Genomic DNA, 19,446 nt, shown 5'->3' on the forward strand with positions numbered 1-19,446 from the left:
ATTGTACAAAGGCAAAGGGGATAAGAGTGAGTGCTCAAATTACAGAGGTATAAGTTTGTTGAGTATTCCTGGTAAATTATATGGGAGGGTATTGATTGAGAGGGTGAAGGCATGTACAGAGCATCAGATTGGGGAAGAGCAGTGCGGTTTCAGAAGTGGTAGAGGATGTGTGGATCAGGTGTTTGCTTTGAAGAATGTATGTGAGAAATACTTAGAAAAGCAAATGGATTTGTATGTAGCATTTATGGATCTGGAGAAGGCATATGATAGAGTTGATAGAGATGCTCTGTGGAAGGTATTAAGAATATATGGTGTGGGAGGCAAGTTGTTAGAAGCAGTGAAAAGTTTTTATCGAGGATGTAAGGCATGTGTACGTGTAGGAAGAGAGGAAAGTGATTGGTTCTCAGTGAATGTAGGTTTGCGGCAGGGGTGTGTGATGTCTCCATGGTTGTTTAATTTGTTTATGGATGGGGTTGTAAAGGAGGTAAATGCAAGAGTCCTGGAAAGAGGGGCAAGTATGAAGTCTGTTGGGGATGAGAGAGCTTGGGAAGTGAGTCAGTTGTTGTTCGCTGATGATACAGCGCTGGTGGCTGATTCATGTGAGAAACTGCAGAAGCTGGTGACTGAGTTTGGTAAAGTGTGTGGAAGAAGAAAGTTGAGAGTAAATGTGAATAAGAGCAAGGTTATTAGGTACAGTAGGGGTGAGGGTCAAGTCAATTGGGAGGTGAGTTTGAATGGAGAAAAACTGGAGGAAGTGAAGTGTTTTAGATATCTGGGAGTGGATCTGTCAGCGGATGGAACCATGGAAGCGGAAGTGGATCATAGGGTGGGGGAGGGGGCGAAAATTTTGGGAGCCTTGAAAAATGTGTGGAAGTCGAGAACATTATCTCGGAAAGCAAAAATGGGTATGTTTGAGGGAATAGTGGTTCCAACAATGCTGTATGGTTGCGAGGCGTGGGCTATGGATAGAGATGTGCGCAGGAGGATGGATGTGCTGGAAATGAGATGTTTGAGGACAATGTGTGGTGTGAGGTGGTTTGATCGAGTAAGTAACGTAAGGGTAAGAGAGATGTGTGGAAATAAAAAGAGCGTGGTTGAGAGAGCAGAAGAGGGTGTTTTGAAATGGTTTGGGCACATGGAGAGAATGAGTGAGGAAAGATTGACCAAGAGGATATATGTGTCGGAGGTGGAGGGAACGAGGAGAAGAGGGAGACCAAATTGGAGGTGGAAAGATGGAGTGAAAAAGATTTTGTGTGATCGGGGCCTGAACATGCAGGAGGGTGAAAGGAGGGCAAGAAATAGAGTGAATTGGAGTCATGTGGTATACAGGGGTTGACGTGCTGTCAGTGGATTGAAGCAAGGCATGTGAAGCGTCTGGGGTAAACCATGGAAAGCTGTGTAGGTATGTATATTTGCGTGTGTGGACGTGTGTATGTACATGTGTATGGGGGGGGGGGGTTGGGCCATTTCTTTCGTCTGTTTCCTTGCGCTACCTCGCAAACGCGGGAGACAGCGACAAAGTATAAAAAAAAAAAAAAAAAATATATATATATATATATATATATATATATATATATATATATATATATATATATATATATATATATACTGGAAAGGATCACACACACACACACACACACACACACACACACACACACATATATATATATATATACATATATATATATATATATATATATATATATATATATATATATATATATATATATATATATATATATATATATATCCTCGCAAACGCGGGAGACAGCGACAAAGAAAGAAAAAAAAAAAAAAAATATATATATATATATATATATATATATATATATATATATATATATATATATATATATATATATAACGGGCCGCGAAATGAATCTAAAATCAGTTCATGAATCTATTTATTTGACGTGTATTAGATTACCAGACCTCATCCCCCAATGGTAGTTCCGCGTAGTTGACTGTCAGTGAACGCAGTTGTCGTACAGTTTGGTGCCCGGCAGCGAATGTAACCTCGGAGCCTCGGTCGCAAAGTCAGTGTGAATGGTACAAGTGGTGTGGAGAGGCCAAATGCAATACAGCTGGAGGTTAATGGGTTGTGTGTTGTGTACAGGACGAAATGTTTTTCGTCTATCTATAAGTTGTAGAATATTTTGATGTCCTTAATGTATATATAAGTGCATCGATTTTTTTAGGATTCTGCAAATTAACGGAAGTGTTAAGTCTGAACTGTTTAAATGTAAAGGTTTTGCGGGGTAGACGAGAGAATTGACTGCTGTTGGTGGAAAGTAATTATCATACGTGAAATACCATGTTGATAAAGCGTACTTACAGCGAAAAGTTGTCAACTTTGGGGCAAGAAATAACCAATACTGTCCTTAAGTGCAAACTATGATCGTACCAATCACGTGTTGCAGTGTCCTGTCAAGTGAGCCGGGCAAAATTGTGATAAATCATGGGTAGGTGCTTTTGAATGAATTGTATATCAGATTTTTTAAATACATAAGAAATTTGAAAAAAAAGATAGTTTGACAATGTAAAAGAAAATGAGAATGAACATTAATAAGAAAGAAGGAGCTTGTTCATTATTAGCAGCAATCCCGGGTGTGACTATCAGCTGATTTTCTCTCCCAGGCGAATTGCACTGGTGAGTACTGCATTTGTTTATGTTTGGGAAGGGAGACAATATAAAGCCGTGTGAGTTTGTAATAGTAGATTAGGATCTGTGATATAGCGCAGGTTTTGCTAGCTACTACTTGTTAGTAACATGGTTGCTAACTGTTTAGATGTACAGTGTAGATAATGATATGTTAGCGAGATTGCAATTGTTCATCCATAAACTTTCAAGTTTAAGTTTGGGTTAAGTTACGGAGGACTATTCCAACTGCAATGTTAAGTCCCTTACGCCAACTAGTGATGTGTAAAATGCACGGGACAATATCAGTAGCCTTAAAAGTTAGGTAGTTTGATAGATAATGTTTATGTTCATCCTCATTTTGCTGTCGATAAATGCAAGAATATTTAGCGTTCAACAGTTTCATATGGTATTTTTATATGGTATTATGATTGGGATGTGTGACATTGCACGGCTTGTTTCATGACTTTCTTACCCTCACCTTTATTTGGACTGGTATTACCGTGGTGTGTGGGGACTATGTGGGGAGGGAGTTCCACACTCGTGTATGCTTACTATAGGTGCTTGTGGTAAAGTCACAAGCAGTGTAAAGCATATGGCTTCGTATCAAGAATGGAAATTGTTGAATTTCAAGTCTTTTCTAATCACTGGATACGGATGGGTGAATTGGGATGGGCGTACACCGCATATCTCAACACTGTACAAAAAGACCTTCCAGCTGAATGGGACATATCAACTTCTTGTTGAAAAACTAGCGGAGGATTTGTTTACCAGTGATGTACATTTCTTGTATATCTGAATCAGGGATGCACTCATGTAAATTTCCACTAAACACTTCATATAGTACGCCTTGTGTTCCTATTTGAGAGGTATATGATTTGCTAAATACTTTGATGTGTTTAGTAGTTTTATATATAAATAGGTTTGTCATATTACGCATGATAGGGGTAGAATACGACAGAGTTAGCGCGCGCTGTGGTTAGGGGTATAACACTCAGATTTCAGCGTATCTGAAGATTGTTATTAACGACGAATTACCTTACGTGATTTAGGCCCGGCCTTTTGAGAACAGTTAAAGGAAATCAGTTAAAAAAAAAAAAAGCAACGATCATTTAAACCCACGAGTACGACTCCTGGGTATGAAGGCCAAGCCATTGACCTTAACGGTCAAATGATATCATACCCTGGGGTCGTGCTGGAGATCAACTGGCTGTGAACGCCTAGCTTCGTGCTATACGACCATCGTCTGATTGCCTGCCGCGCCTTTTTTTTTTTTTTTGTTAGCGACGTGACTGGCAGCTGATAAGATTAAAAAAAAAGTAGTTTTGATATTGGGACAGGTATCTCTTCTTCTGACTTGAAATTTTTAGATCTCATATTCTTGATGATTAAACTCGTTTAGACTTCTCATATTCTTGATGATTAAACTAGTTTAGATAACAAGAGATTGCCTTGGCAGCATTGGGAACATCCGCTTGTCGTGTGGGCGCACTTACAGGGTGCTTCTGGCTGGTCCTTCTCACGTTTTTCAGTGCTGGTTGAGGTCTGGTGAGATACAGTCATATGCATTATCGTAAGCCGGATGAATCAGATTAGATGGTGGCATACAGATGGAAACAAGTTAGCATTATGTGTAGTGTCAGGTGCAGGTAGTCACACGCATGGATTTATTTTTAAAGATGGTTTGATCGAGTAAGTAATGAAAGGGTAAGAGAGATGTGTGGTAATAAAAAGAGTGTGGTTGAGAGAGCAGAAGAGGGTGTGTTGAAATGGTTTGGACACATGGGGAGAATGAGAGAGGAGAGATTGACAAAGAGGATATATGTGTCAGAGGTGGAGGGAACAAGGAGAAGCGGGGATTGAACCAGGGCATGTGAAGCGTCTGGGGTAAACCATGGAAAGTTTTGTAGGGCCTGAATGTGGAAAGGGAGCTGTGGTTTCAGTGCATTACACATGGCAGCTAGAGACTGAGTGTGAACGAATGTGGCCTTTTTTGTGATTTCCTGGCGCTACCTTGCTAATGGAGGGGGGATGCTATTTCATGTGTGGCGGAGTGACGATGGGGATGGATGAAGGCAGCAAGTATGAATATGTACATGTGTATCTATGTATGTGTCTCTATGTATATGTATGTATACATTGAAATGAATCTGTATGTATATGTGCATGTATGGGCATTTATGTATATACATGTGTTTGTGGGTGGGTTGGGCCATTCCTCGTCTGTTTCCTTGCGCTACCTCGTTGCTCGGCAGACGGCGATGAAGTATAATAATAATGAGTTTACCTTGCCGCAAGCACTGGTATTTATGTAAATACTTTTGGGCTATTATAGTGATTCATTGTATTATATACACTGGTGTCGCCGGACTGCGCCTGGTTTTGGTTATTACCGCAAGGGAAAAGTCATCTTCTGTGGGTCTTGATTATCTTCATCTGTGGACGAAACGAATTACATTTTCGTAGAAGAACTTCTCGCTCCAGAGGAGTTTATCACCTCCTCCCTGTCCCTGATTGGATCGCATTGTCGAGGCTGCAAGAACCCACATAAGAGGGGTTCTGGACTTGTTTGATTAATTGATATAACAAAGACTTGCTGCTGACTCATGGAACAGGCTCTTCCAAGGAAGTGCTTCTTTTTACGTCTCAGTTGATTGATCTCTCGTACAGTACCAGGTTTAATTTCTTTGCAATATAATTTTGCTTTACATTTTCAATATTTTGCTGTACATTTTCAATATCATTTTGCTTTACATTTTCAATATCATTTTGCTTTACATCTTCAATATCATTTTCCTTTAAGTATCATTTTGCTTTACATTTTCAATATCATTTTGCTTTACATTTTAAGTATCATTTTGCTTTACATTTTCAGTATCATTTTGCTATATATCTTAAGTATCATTTTGCTTTACATTTTCAATATCATTTTGCTATATATCTTAAGTATCATTTTGCTTTACATTTTCAATATCATTTTGCTTTACATTTTAAGTATCATTTTGCTTTACATTTTTAATATTTTGCTTTACATTGTAAGTATAATTTTGCTTTACATTTTCAATATCATTTTGCTATATATTTTAAGTATCATTTTGCTTTACATTTCCAATATAATTTTGCTTTACATTTTAAGTGTTATTTGCTCTACATTTTAAGTATCATTTTGCTTTACATATTCAATATTTTGCATAACATTTTCAATATCATTTTGCTTTACATATTCAATATCATTTTGCATTACATTTTCAATATCATTTTGCTTTACATTTTCAATATTTTGCTTTACATTTCAAGTATCATTTTGCTTTACATTTTCAATATCCTTTTGCTTTACATTTCAAGTATCATTTTGCTTTACATTTTCAATATCATTTTTCTTTACATTTTCAATATCATTTTTCTTTACATTTTCAATATCATTTTGCTTTACATTTTCAATATCATTTTTCTTTACATTTTCAGTATCATTTTGCTTTACAACTTAGATATCATTTTTCTTTACATTTTCAATATCATTTTGCTTTACATTTTCAATATCATTTCGCTTTACATTTTTGATATAATTTTTCTTCATGTTTTCAATATCATTTTTCTCTACATTTTCAGTATCATTTTTCTTTACATTTTCAATATAATTTTGCTTTACATTTCAGTATCATTTTGCTTTACATTTTAAGTATCATTTTGCTTTATATTTTCAATATAATTTTGCTTTACATTTTCAGTATCATTTTGCTTTACATTTTCAATATCATTTCGCTGTACATGTTCAATATCATCTTGCTCTACATTTTCAATATCATTTTGCTATATATTTAGAGTATCATTTTGCTTTACATTTTAAGTATCATTTTGCTTTACATTTTAAGTATCATTTTGCTTTACATTTTCAATATCATTTTGCTTTACATTTTCAATATCATTTTGCTTTACATTTTCAATATCATTTTGCTTTACATTTTCAATATTTTGTTTTCTCGCCCTTTGCTACTCACCAATACTTTGGATAGCTTTAATATTTTTCCTGTGATCTATTGAGCGCTTTTAAGGGTACAAGAATGTTTTATAGACCAAGTGATAATTACAGCATATTAATACTTATACACTGATAGAAGAGGGATTATAATGATTGCACCGTACTAATTCTTATGCGTCGATGGAAGTGATACTAATAATAATTACAATGTGCTAATTCGTATGCACTGATAAAAGAGAGATGATAATAATTACAGCTTACTCATTTTCATGCATTGATAGAATGCATAAAACAGAATTATTAGCTTAAGTGGACGTATATAAATTTGAAGACAAGTTGGAATAAGTCAACAGCAGGTCAAGTCACACAGATGGTCACGACTAGGCTACATGCTACGTCGCTATACATAATTAAGTCTATCAATATTAACTAGATTTTTTGTTTTTGCATTTGTATTCTTAAAAGTAAAGGCACTGGAGAGAAGGGCGAGTCTGCTGTGTGTTGTTGGTGGGTGTGGGGAGTCACTTGGTGAATCAGTTTAGGAATAAAGTAAGAAAAGTAAAGAAGGAAGTGCCATTTTGGCAAGAGTGATGGTGCAACGAAAGATAACCAGCAGTGGTAATGCAAACAAAAAGGAAGACTTGCTTGTGAGTTTGAGGAAGAGCAAGCGTGATTCTCTCCTCTTCTCTGTATAATAGACTCGGATTTTTTGTAAGCCAAATTCGCTCAGATTAAACACAAACTGTCGTAAGTATAACTAAGAAGAGGCATGCGTATTTAGTATACAACTTTTCACAAATTTGGTTTGATACATGCTAACTTTTTTTTTTTTATATTATTATTCCGGTAAGAAGACAGATTCAGAAACCAGAAACACAAGCTCACATGACTCTAAAAGTCTACTTTTATGATTACTTGCCTTTCTTGATTGACATCGAAATGAAAATCACAAGCGTTTTGTATCACGCAAGGACACTGGTATACACACAGCAGGTTTTTATTTAGAAGTAGATTATCTACTCCTACCGTAAGTCTAAGTACATAAACGCGCATCCTTAAACTGCATATTAACCATGTAACCTTAACCTAACTGAACCTAACCCATGGAGGCGTGTTTGTGTGTTGAGTAACATTGAGGAGAATTATATCAGTGTGTTTCGCTCAGTGGAACACTTATGGCCAACAGGTTTAAGTTTGAGCAAGTTTTCCAGCTACAAGTTAGTGCGGTAAGTAAACCACGTCTTAAATGAGACATTTACGCCCTTAACCTAGGTTGGTTTGGGATAAGTTCACAAGGTTTAAGGGTTAAGCTCTACGCTGGTTGGCTCAGTTGTCTATTATCCCTGGTAAAAACATCTCGCAATTCTCGTGCGCCTTGAGATGTGTGATGATAACACGTCCCAGTGGCCCGAGCCCTTCACTTGCCAGCACCATCACCCAACAGTCACTGCCTGGGATACTCCGTGAAAAAAAACACTTTTACAGTTTACTCTTCGCTTTTCGCTTGTTAGCCTCATCCTTCTAAGAAAAACGGCGAAAAGAAAAAAAAAATCATGGCTACCTCGCGGTCATGTGGGTTCATTTCGCATGAAGTTGTCGCCATACATACATTCAGGGAATAATGCGGCATGCATTTTGAAAAGGCATCATACTCTATTAACGGTAACGAAAATATGATTCCGACGGTTGTGCTCTGGTAGTGCCGTGGGGTAGAAGGGAAGGCTAAACTGAATAGGTGGCCGGCTGTGTGCGTGAACCACTAAGATACGCTACTGCTGCCGTAGCGTAGAGAGAGAGAGAGAGAGAGAGAGAGAGAGAGAGAGAGAGAGAGAGAGAGAGAGAGAGAGAGAGAGAGAGAGAGAGAGAGTTTTAGACGGAGAAAGGGGTTCAATTTGAGAGGCAGACATAACAGAGAGTACGTTGGATGACGAACCCTCTATATGTATAAGCTGTACTCCATTTAGGTGGACCAATATCATGCGCAGGCATAATTATTATGAAGAGAAATACATGGTACAGATGAAGAGAAAAAAAAATGTTGAGGCAGTTTATCAGTGATTTGGAATTTTCAATGAGGGATTAGAGATTACGTTAGTACTTCATATATTTAAAGAGTTGTGGAGGTTGACAAAAAAGACGTAAAATGAATTAGGTAGAGGAAAAATCAAGAAGCAGAATTACGAGGAGACTGGCTTTAGGAAGCAGTGAGTGTGAAAACATTATGGCTACACTACGGAGACATGTTATCCGGGTTCGAAATGAGGGAGGTAGTTATAGTAAGGCTGAAAGTAGTTCATTGATAAAGGCTGAGTGGACCTGAGGAACACCACTGGGATGGACCACTTAGAAAGAGAACTGGAAAAAAGGTTGGGGGTCACAGAGAGAGAACGAAGGATGGAAGGTTTGAAATGTCAGGAGCATCGACGTGGAATTACCCAAGTCTCTGAAGAGGGAAACTAGAATACAAAGAACCAGATCTGCTAGCATTGAGGGCACATCAGGTGCAGTGCACCGTCTCCTCATCAGGACACGGGACGGTGAGGCCCGCGCGTCACTGTGTGGTGTGGCCATATACAGGACAGCTGGACCCCAGCACTAGATGGGCCATCGGCTCTAGGTATACTGATCTCTCTCACAACGTTACATGCTCTCTCCAGCAAAGTAATCATTCTACCTTTATCCTTCCTTTGTCTGTCTCATTGTCTCATTTTACTCGCGCGCGCTAACACACACACACACAACATACACACACACACACACACACCCAGGTGATGTTCTATGGTTGAGGCAAGCTTTAGCATCCTTGTCATTCATCATTATGAGTAGCCACCTCCCTCCTGCTGGTTAAGCTGTTTGTGGTCACGGAGGTGTAACCGGTAGAAGCGGGAGCCCAATGATGTCGAGTGTCTGTGTAGTCAGGTTAGACGTGGCTTGTGACAATCCATCGTGTCCTTCCACGCTTTTCTCACCACATCTCGCTGCTCCTGAGCTGTGGAGGAGAGAGAGAGAGAGAGAGAGGCAGTCAAAGGATTGTTAATGGAAGGAGGAGAAGGGTGAAGAGAGGAAGATTAAGGAAGAGACCTTACCTTTAATCTGGTACTCTAGTGTTATGACGGAGCTTGGCTGGAGTAAAATTTAACGCCCTGCTAGGCTACGTCCAAGAACACATATCGCAGTTTGTACTCGAAAAAAAAAAATGTATATGATAGTGTGTGGGAGTATGACAGGTGTCTGGTTGGTTCCATGCTAGTAGCAGGACCAGTGTCTGAAGACCTGTTGAGGCGTAGTGTGGGAAGTGACTCTGGTTAGCATGATGGCAAATGCTGAGTTTCTTCTGCTCCCGTAGTACACGTCATCATAGTAATAGCGGTAAAGTTATTGCCATTTGTATCTTCATTGTCATCCTCCTTCCGTATTCCCGACAAGAATTATTCACGGCAGTTGCAAGGTTAGTCAATTTCAGTTTCGATACTTTATTCCTTGATAGAGGGACGGGATCCTAGTGCTGTCTAAAGATGATATATTCTTGAAGTACCAGGGGGTAAACTGAAGACGCTTTGCTGAGAAAGGAAGTGCAAATAAGAAAAACTGGAGATGTTGAGAACTTTCGCCCATTATCTCCATTTTCTTCATTTATCTGTTGTATGATGTTAATTTGGATGCGAGTTTAGGCTTACTTTACGGTAGGCCGCCAGCTCCTAACACGAGCAGGAACAACTGGGGAATCAGTAACCTCTCCAGCAGCACAGAACCCTGAGGTAAAATCTCATTATTTATTATCTGATGCCTTTAACGGGAGGGACCAGTCCGTTTTAGACCTTTGGAGAGGAATGTCTCTCGTTAACCCTACCTACCGCTTTTTTTTTTTTTTTTTCCACGGTAGATAAGAGGTTGACCCTGGAAATAATCTTGAAGAATCGTTTAAGCGGCATGTGATTGATTTTTTTTTTCCATTGTCTGCTTTAACTGAATGTACGTATTTGTCCTAATTTTTGAACATCTTTATTGCTTTTTCATACCATGGTCCGCTGCTCCTTAGTGTGCTTTACATGTGTAGTTGTACCAAATTTACACTTCTTCCATTCTGTCGTTTGTCATCCGAATCAGTTATTACACTTTCTCTTCCTGTTGTGTCGTTCACCTCACTTTTTTCTTTCAGTCATTATGATTATTGGTCCCCCGTCATTTCCTTCATTATTGTTCCACCTGATCGATTGATAGATAACTTCAGTAATCATTTGCATCACCAATTCTAATGTATCTGATAATTTGGATGAATATGGTGTACAGTCTTGGACCGATTGATATTGGGTAATTATTTTTGAATTTTAGTTGTTTATGAATTATTTGGGCCATTTGTGCAATATAGAAAGGCAAAAGACCTGAATACGACGGTAAGATAATTTTTCTTTCAACAGTCGCCAATGAGTCTCCCACTGTATGTTATAGCATCAATTTGAATTTGTGTGTGCAATCCAGTTTTAAACCGAAATATCGTTGGACATTGCTGTGCACAGTGTTTGGTCGTACGCCCGCCTGCGGGTTACGAGTCCTGTGTGGCGGCTTTTGGCATTATTCCCGCTGTTGCTGAATTGCTAAGCAGAATTAACTCAATATCTCTCGTGTATGGACTGTTTTGGAATGTTTTAGGAGATAGACCATATGCTATCACAGATAGCACAATGTCCAAGAGCGTTAGAGCATGTATGGTCTCAGAACAATCTTGAATACAGGAACAAGGTGCTTCGAGATCATTCAGGTGGTGGTTATAACTCGCTCGGCCTCAATGGCATTGGGAGTTAGTAGGCTTAAAGTCAACATAACCAACCCACCAGTGAGCCAGTCTACCTCATTAAGTTCACCATTCAGTGTAGGCCTTGAAGTGTGAACTTGATAATGTTGCCAACCACAGCGTCCCTGATTTGCCGAGAAGTAAACTTGCCCTTAGCAGTGTTGAGGCTAGGAGCCAGTGAATGATATTTTTTCCCTACTGAGATGTTGGGTATACACTATTTTCACCATGAATGATGAAGCACAGTCCTGTTAAACAGTGGTGTAGGACTGAACCTGGGACTGTTGACATGGCTTTCGTATATAATTCACCAACAAGACGCACAGCACAAGAAGCAACAAGAACAATATAACATCGTCACTGTTGCTGGTATGGTCATTAAACGTAAGACATAAGATCACGGGAGCGATCGCCCAGGGCCGCTGTGGACGAGGAATACCGCCATGGCAGCTCAGTGATACGGACTGAAGAGGCTTTTTCGCTACTCTGGTCATACCGCCGACATACCGCAATGTACAGCAAGCTTCGTGCATGTGGTTGGTTGTCAGTTTAGACATCTCAGCTTACGGAACGTACCGGTGGAGTGTTACAATAACAAATGTGAACTTACGATAGGGGTATCGCTCATCCACATAGGGTTGCAATATTGTCACATCTGAATATGGATTATTTCAGAAAACGGACATCCAGACTAAGTTTGATTATTCACCTGACAATTTTTCTTCTCTAGTTTCAGGTATATAATGGATGATTTTGGGTCAATCATTGCCTTTGTATTTTTTTTTTGCTTTTTTTTTCAATGAATATCGCTTGCAGTACTGTCATTAGCTCGTCAAGAGTTTTCCCTGAAGTCCTCTGCTTCCCGAAGCTGAGCTTTTAAGTTAATCTGTGCTCGCTGCCACCTGGTGAGTTACGTTGTTGGAGTACTCAACTTGACGTTCGCGTACGTAGCCACACGCTGACTTGACCTGAAGTGTTTCCTATCAAAGATGTTTCTGAGGATTGTTTGAAAGTCTGGGTTCTTGAATATCGACATTTTCATTTTATTAGTTGTAGCACCTCAGACATAGCAGGAAATATAGCGTCATGATCATAATAATTAAGCCCTGCCTTATTTTTCTAGTTATATTTGGTATCGCATAGGTAGATAATTACGTAGCCAGCGGGTGAAATTTAAGATACGAAGAGATGAAACGTGTCAGGAAAATCGGGTGAAAATGAAAGTTTAATTATAGAAAGAAAGATGGATAATATTACGGAAAAAAAACTGTCATTATATAAAAGAATGACATATTAAGCGAGTGGGAGTGTGAGGAGGGAAACGTAGGGTCTTAAACGATCCAGGTAAAATGTTTAGTAGATAGTGATACACCTTGGGCTCGCGCACCCACACCCACCCACACACACACACACACACACAGACACTCCCCGTGTATAGATAGGGAGGGACAAATAACCAAGAATCGTGTTGTGGCAGGCCCACGCCCCGCCCATCCATTATCATAAGTTGTTGCGCCACCTGCATGTTGCTCCCCCGTGTTATCATCGTCATATCAGAAGAAGCACGTATGATGCATGAGGCTCATAATGATATGTTGTCCAACATGGAGTCAGGGTTGGACCTGTGTCGTCCACGTACTCACGGTGATCTAGTAAACAGATACCAATAAAATGATTGTCGATTATTCTCACATGCATCACCTACGGGTGAAAAAAAAAAAGAAAAAGATATGCCTACGTGTGTGCTCGGAGGTATGAGAGACAGTACTGAAGCTGGCATCCATCTGGTCTCTTAGCAGTGATGATGAGAAGGTTGGTCGTCTGTAAACGCAGTGGGTTACGTTACGTTAGGTCTGCCGTTGTATCTGTCCCCGAGAGCACCTTCCATGGGGCTCACGCACTGCGTCGTACAGTCACCATGATTAACCCGTCCATTCAGTTTTTACCTCGTGAATAACTATGATGGATTGGCCAGGTAAAAAGAGGAAAATACCCACACCTGGAAGTAATTACTTCCATCGCTTTGAGGACACTGTTTATGTTTTTGTTTTTCTCAGATAATCACTTAAATACCTACGAATTGAATCCATTGCGTTCGTACTCTCGCTCTCCTCCATCAACAGGTTCGCGACAGTGTTTGAGAATTGCGTGTATATTGCCGAATTTAGACTTGCCTTCCGATGATCTAGTCATGAGGTGGGTGAGAGTTCCTCTTGAAGATATAAGCAAAGTATCTGATTTGGCCATTTGACGTACAAAACGACAGTTGACGGATGGAAAGGCCAGTTAGTTGCTTATGACTTAGTGCCTACCGAAGAATTGGGAAGGCAAGGAGAGAGAGAGAGAGAGAGAGAGAGAGAGAGAGAGAGAGAGAGAGAGAGAGAGAGAGAGAGAGAGAGAGAGAGTACAGCTCCATTGGTTTTAGATTTCTTGACCACCTTCAGTACGCGTCTCCACCACTCTTCCAGAAAATATCCAGACCTGCCACTGCAGTTCCGTGTCAACATTGTGGTTGATCGTAGGGAAAGTCGGTGCCATAACTCGTCGTGTTGTGGAAGCCTCAGATTTACGGTACCTCGTCGAACCTTTAAGAACGATGCGAAAAGCCCGTGTGTATATTTGATATTTTGAAAAAGTAATATGATTGTCGAAAAGAATGACAGTACCAGTTGCAAACCCATGGACCTCTGTTACCTTGCTCTTGCAGCCTCAAGGCTGTGCTACAGTAAATAGTAGGGGGAATGATGGACTCCTTTGGGGAGTGAGAAGTTCCTCACTGAGGTATTACTCCTTTTCGCCGAGGGTGACTTCATTCGCGACGTAACCTGTTGCCCTTCTCCTCTCCCTCACTTTTCTAATCTTTCTCCTCCTCACCAGTCTCCCAAGAGCCCTTCAACATAGCCCTCTCGTATTCTGCAAGGGGAGTCCGGTAACGCTTAATCCTGATAGGATTTCTTGCTCTAGGATCCCTTGCTAAGAAGGGGGTCCTTATGTTACTCAGGACCTCGCCCCTGGAGCTCCTGTGCCGCTGTGGCTACGCCACTTCCACGAGCAGTGAAATGATGGACTCTTGTGGAGTTGGAAGTCCTGCGATGACGCTACGTCGCCAGACGTGACTCTTCGCTCGCAGTGTTGCTCATGCAGGCAAGGTTCGGTAAACGCCCTTTATATATATATATATATATATCCCTAGGGATAGGGGATTGAGAATACTTCCCACGTATTCCCTGCGTGTCGTAGAAGGCGACTAAAAGGGGAGGGAGCGGGGGCTGGAAATCCTCCCCTCTCGTTTTTTTTTTTTTTAATTTTCCAAAAGAAGGAACAGAGGGGGCCAGGTGAGGATATTCCAAAAAAAGTCCCAGTCCTCTGTTCCTAACGCTACCTCGCTATCGCGGGAAATGGCGAATAGTTTAAAAGAAAGAATATATATATATATATATATATATATATATATATATATATATATATATATATATATATATATATATTCTTTTTTTCTTTTCTTTCTTTTAAACTGTTCGTCATTTCCCGCGTTAGCGAGGTAGCGTTAAGAACAGAGGACTGGGCCTTTTTTGGAATATATATATATATATATATATATATATATATATATATATATATATATATATATATATATATATATATATATATATATATTATCCCTGGGGATAGGGGAGAAAGAATACTTCCCACGTATTCCCTGCGTGTCGTAGAAGGCGACTAAAAGGGAAGGGAGCGGGGGGCTGGAAATCTTCCCCTCTTTCTTTTCTTTTTTTTTTTTCCAAAGGAAGTAACAGAGAAGGGTGCCGGGTGAGGATGTTTCCTCAGAGGCCCAGTCCTCTGTTCTTAACGCTACCTCGGTAACGCGGGAAATGGCGAATAGTTTGAAAAAAAAAAAAAAATATGAGATGTTTGAGGACAATGTGTGGTGTGAGGTGTTTTGATCGAGTAAGTAACGTAAGGGTAAGAGAGATGTGTGGAAATAAAAAGAGCGTGGTTGAGAGAGCAGAAGAGGGTGTTTTGAAATGGTTTGGGCACATGGAGAGAATGAGTGAGGAAAGATTGACCAAGAGGATATATGTGTCGGAGGTGGAGGGAACGAGGAGAAGAGGGAGACCAAATTGGAGGTGGAAAGATGGAGTGAAAAAGATTTTGTGTGATCGGGGCCTGAACATGCAGGAGGGTGAAAGGAGGGCAAGGAATAGAGTGAATTGGAGCGATGTGGTATACCGGGGTTGACGTGCTGTCAGTGGATTGAATCGGGACATGTGAAGCGTCTGGGGTAAACCATGGAAAGCTGTGTAGGTATGTATATTTGCGTGTGTGGACGTATGTATATACATGTGTATGGGGGTGGGTTGGGCCATTTCTTTCGTCTGTTTCCTTGCGCTACCTCGCAAACGCGGGAGACAGCGACAAAGCAAAAAAAAAAAAAAAAAAAAAAATATATATATATATATATATATATATATATATATATAAACTTAATGTTTATATTATTTATGTTTGCTTATGAAATGATTTTTTTTGCATGGTTTGAGCCAGTCATGTATATATCATTAGGGAGGAACATGCCTGCCTCTGCCCGTGAGGTATACACCAGTGCAGTTGCCGCGCCACACACACCCTCGGATTTATTCGGTAAATCTGTCACGTCTGAAACCTCGCACGTATTCTTTTTTCTTTTCATTCAGTTATTGCGTTGAAGGCAGTCAACTTGTGGTGGGGATGGTTATTGTCGGCAAAGTGATTAATGTCATATATCTTGGTGATATGCGAAACCAGTATGTTCATAATGAAATGGAATATGTAGTATGAATATGTAGTATGATGAGGGTCGGTGGGGTTTGAGGGGTAGAGTAACACGCAGTTCATCACGTCACTTTCATTTATGCCCACTTGACGTTTTTATATTGGCTTCATCGCATTATGACCTCTTGCAGTATCTTTACTCGAAATGCTTTGATAGCGAATGTTGATTATAGAGGAAACCTAGAGCATTATAACATCATGTCTTTGTTACGATGCTTTCCTTGGATAGTTTGATACAAGACACAGGCATGTATACCTTGTGTGCATTAGATGACTGTGCATCACGTATCTTCACCTAGTTTGTACAGTGTACACTGATCGTTGGTCAAGCAATTTGCATTCCTTACGTGTCTGTCTGTATGTTAGCCGTGTATGTACCTTTTTGTCATATATATATATATATATATATATATATATATATATATATATATATATATATATACACACACACACACAGCAAAATACCAAACATCAGGAAACTTGTCAACATAATTCCAGCCATGAAATCCTCCAGACCACTGAACTCCCTCATACCGCCCTGTTTCACTTATATCATCAGCATCCAAACTTTGTGAAAAACTGATACATGGCAGAATCAAACATATCTCACTCCCCCCCACAAAATATAACTTCAAACCCAACCACTCCAACGCCACGCCACACACTAACCTCTCGCAGTACAACGTAGATGGCTTTCACCAAATACATCCCCGCTCCTCCATCCTGCTTGTGGCAGCGGACGTCAACAAAGCCTTCGACGCTGTCCCCTGACACAACCTCACACAAAAGATTCTTGACGCTACCCTCCACAACAATGATGAAAAGTGGTTGGCCAATTTCATAGCCGGCCGTGGTACCACGGCAGAGTCACTTACAGGAAGCTTTACCTTCGACAACACCTATACTCTGCAGTGGAGTTCCCAAGATGCAGTTCTTTCTCCAGCCCTTGTCAGTCTCTTCCTACACGACCTTCCATTCCCTCTAGCAGTTGCAACATGAAGGGCCTTTCCGAAGCAGATGACCTTACAATCGTGTCACAACAACCCCAGACACTGCAGTGGCTGCAACAAACATACAGTACTACATTACAGGTGTTGGAACAGTGGTTCACCCAGAACAGAATGTCTGCATCTCCACATAAATCTTCAGCCGCTTATAACCCCAGACAGACACGAATCCAGCTTACAACCTCCAGTCACCTTGAATGGATACTCACTCCCACTGAACAAAAGACCAACCATTCTAGGCATCACATACGACACACACCTCAACACTAAAATAGAACTCAAAGTAAATGGCCTCAGAACATTGACCGAACCAGATTTAGACAGGATAAAGAATTCTCCAACGTCCTCTGTGAGGAAAGAAATTGCTCCACTCTAAACTGCGCCTCGCCTGCCTGGTCTTTAATCCTCTCAAAAGTAAATACAACAAAAGAGAGCACTTAGATCTTTCACTGACTGCCCAGCTACCACAAACACGCATTACCTATACGATGGAACAAAATACAATCTCACCTCAGCATGCTCAGCACTCACATTCTGTGCAGTGGCTCTAGACGCCTCCCATTCGAAGCACTCCATAACTAACCACCATCTCCCAAGTAAAATGAAATGCTTCCTGCTGCCACACACTTCTGCAACTTTTACTCACAATTCGCCCCTCCCTCCTTAACAATATAACACTGACAAGAACATTCGTACTTCATTAACCTGTAAGCACAAACAACTTACTTTCTGACTTAATCTCAAACCCCACTTCAACAGACGTACACCCATCCGAAACAACACTCCCCAGACAAACACGAGTCACACTCATGTACACAAACCCACGCATGCTCATGCACTGACCTGGGCTTATGCATGTGTGTGTGCTTACACGCGCGTGCACGCACGTAGAGGGGAAGGGGTGGGGTTGGAGGACCGTCACCATCTCTTCGCCTTTTCGCTCTAGGCAAGGGATACAATGAGTTACTTGTCTTCAGAACTATTGATATATTTATTCACCAGAAAATTATAACTTAAAACGATAATTTTTTCCCCAAAAGTTTGTGTATATTAGTAATAACGTGTACCTTTCTGTGTTTACATTTACATACGTACATATTCCTGCCTCAGTAGATCATGTGGGTGTCAGGAACAACCTTGCCTCCTGCCTCAGTGTGATAAGCATCAGTAGATCATGTGGGTGTCAGGAACAACCTTGCCTCCTGCCTCAGTGTGATAAGCATCAGTAGATCATGTGGGTGTCAGGAACAACCTTGCCTCCTGCCGCAGTGTGTGCATCAGTAGATCATGTGGGTGTCAGGAACAACCTTGCCTCCTGCCGCAGTGTGTGCAGCAGTAGATCATGTGGGTGTCAGGAACAACCTTGCCTCCTGCCTCAGTGTGATAAGCAGCAGTTGATGAATCACCAGGACTTGGTTCCCCTCCTCTAGGTGAGTGTACCGCTAAGGGCGCAAGGTCTCCTCCAATCCTCCTTGGGTATGTGATCGCATCTCTCACCTCCTAATTATGAACTGTGCGCTGTCGTCTGGCTCAGGGGACCCACTCTCCGTTCGTTTAGATCGGGTTGTACATAGCTAGTCGGTTGTCGCTGTCCGCCGTTATCCCCAGTCCTTACGAATTAGTCTCAGTGTTATCCAGTCAAACTTGTGATAGCTACCAATGTGAATTACAGTACACGTATCAAGTTAGACACGAAAGATTCCAAACGTAATGAATATAGTAGTTGTGTTGCCCTCATATAATGCGGAAGACGGTAGTCTTTTTTTTTCTGGTTCATTATCAGTTTTCAGGACGGTATGTACAACATAGAGGGAGTTGCGGCGCTATGAAGATATACGTGGACACAGTCATCAGTATGTTCTTGCCCATCCATTACCTCCACCGGCGTGGCGGGGTACTGGCCAGGAGGTAATGCACGCACGCGCCCTCTCCATTCCCCAGACTTAAGGGGTAGTATCCTGTACCATTGTCTCAAGAAAGGTTGCGATCTTATGTTTGTCTTTAGTTTGAGTAGGATGCGATCTCATTCTTATGGTTGAATACGTTAGGATCCTAATCTCGAGGTGGGATATAGTGTGTCATCTCAGATAAGGGAGCTGTGGTTGGGCCTGATCTCAGCCTACAGGCGAGGCGTGATGTACTGTAACATTTCTCATCGTAGCGTAAAATATGATTCCAAAAGTGTAATGTGGAGCAGTATGGAGGAGTGTGCACAGGA

At 40.8% G+C, this 19,446-nt stretch overlaps 1 protein-coding gene across 2 annotated transcripts in view; it reads left to right on the forward strand.

Annotated features, from left to right (window-relative positions):
- Nucleotides 1–2,039: 2,039 nt before the first annotated feature.
- Nucleotides 2,040–19,446, forward strand: part of Sarm (sterile alpha and armadillo motif) — a 652,833-nt gene continuing 635,426 nt past the window's right edge. For both annotated transcript variants that reach the window (XM_071690649.1, XM_071690650.1), the window contains exon 1: nucleotides 2,040–2,090. The gene's annotated coding sequence lies outside the window, so the exon portion shown is untranslated. The remainder of the gene's footprint in view (nucleotides 2,091–19,446) is intronic.

This window comes from Panulirus ornatus, chromosome 48, assembly GCF_036320965.1.
Source record: "Panulirus ornatus isolate Po-2019 chromosome 48, ASM3632096v1, whole genome shotgun sequence".
Lineage (NCBI taxonomy): Eukaryota > Metazoa > Arthropoda > Malacostraca > Decapoda > Palinuridae > Panulirus > Panulirus ornatus.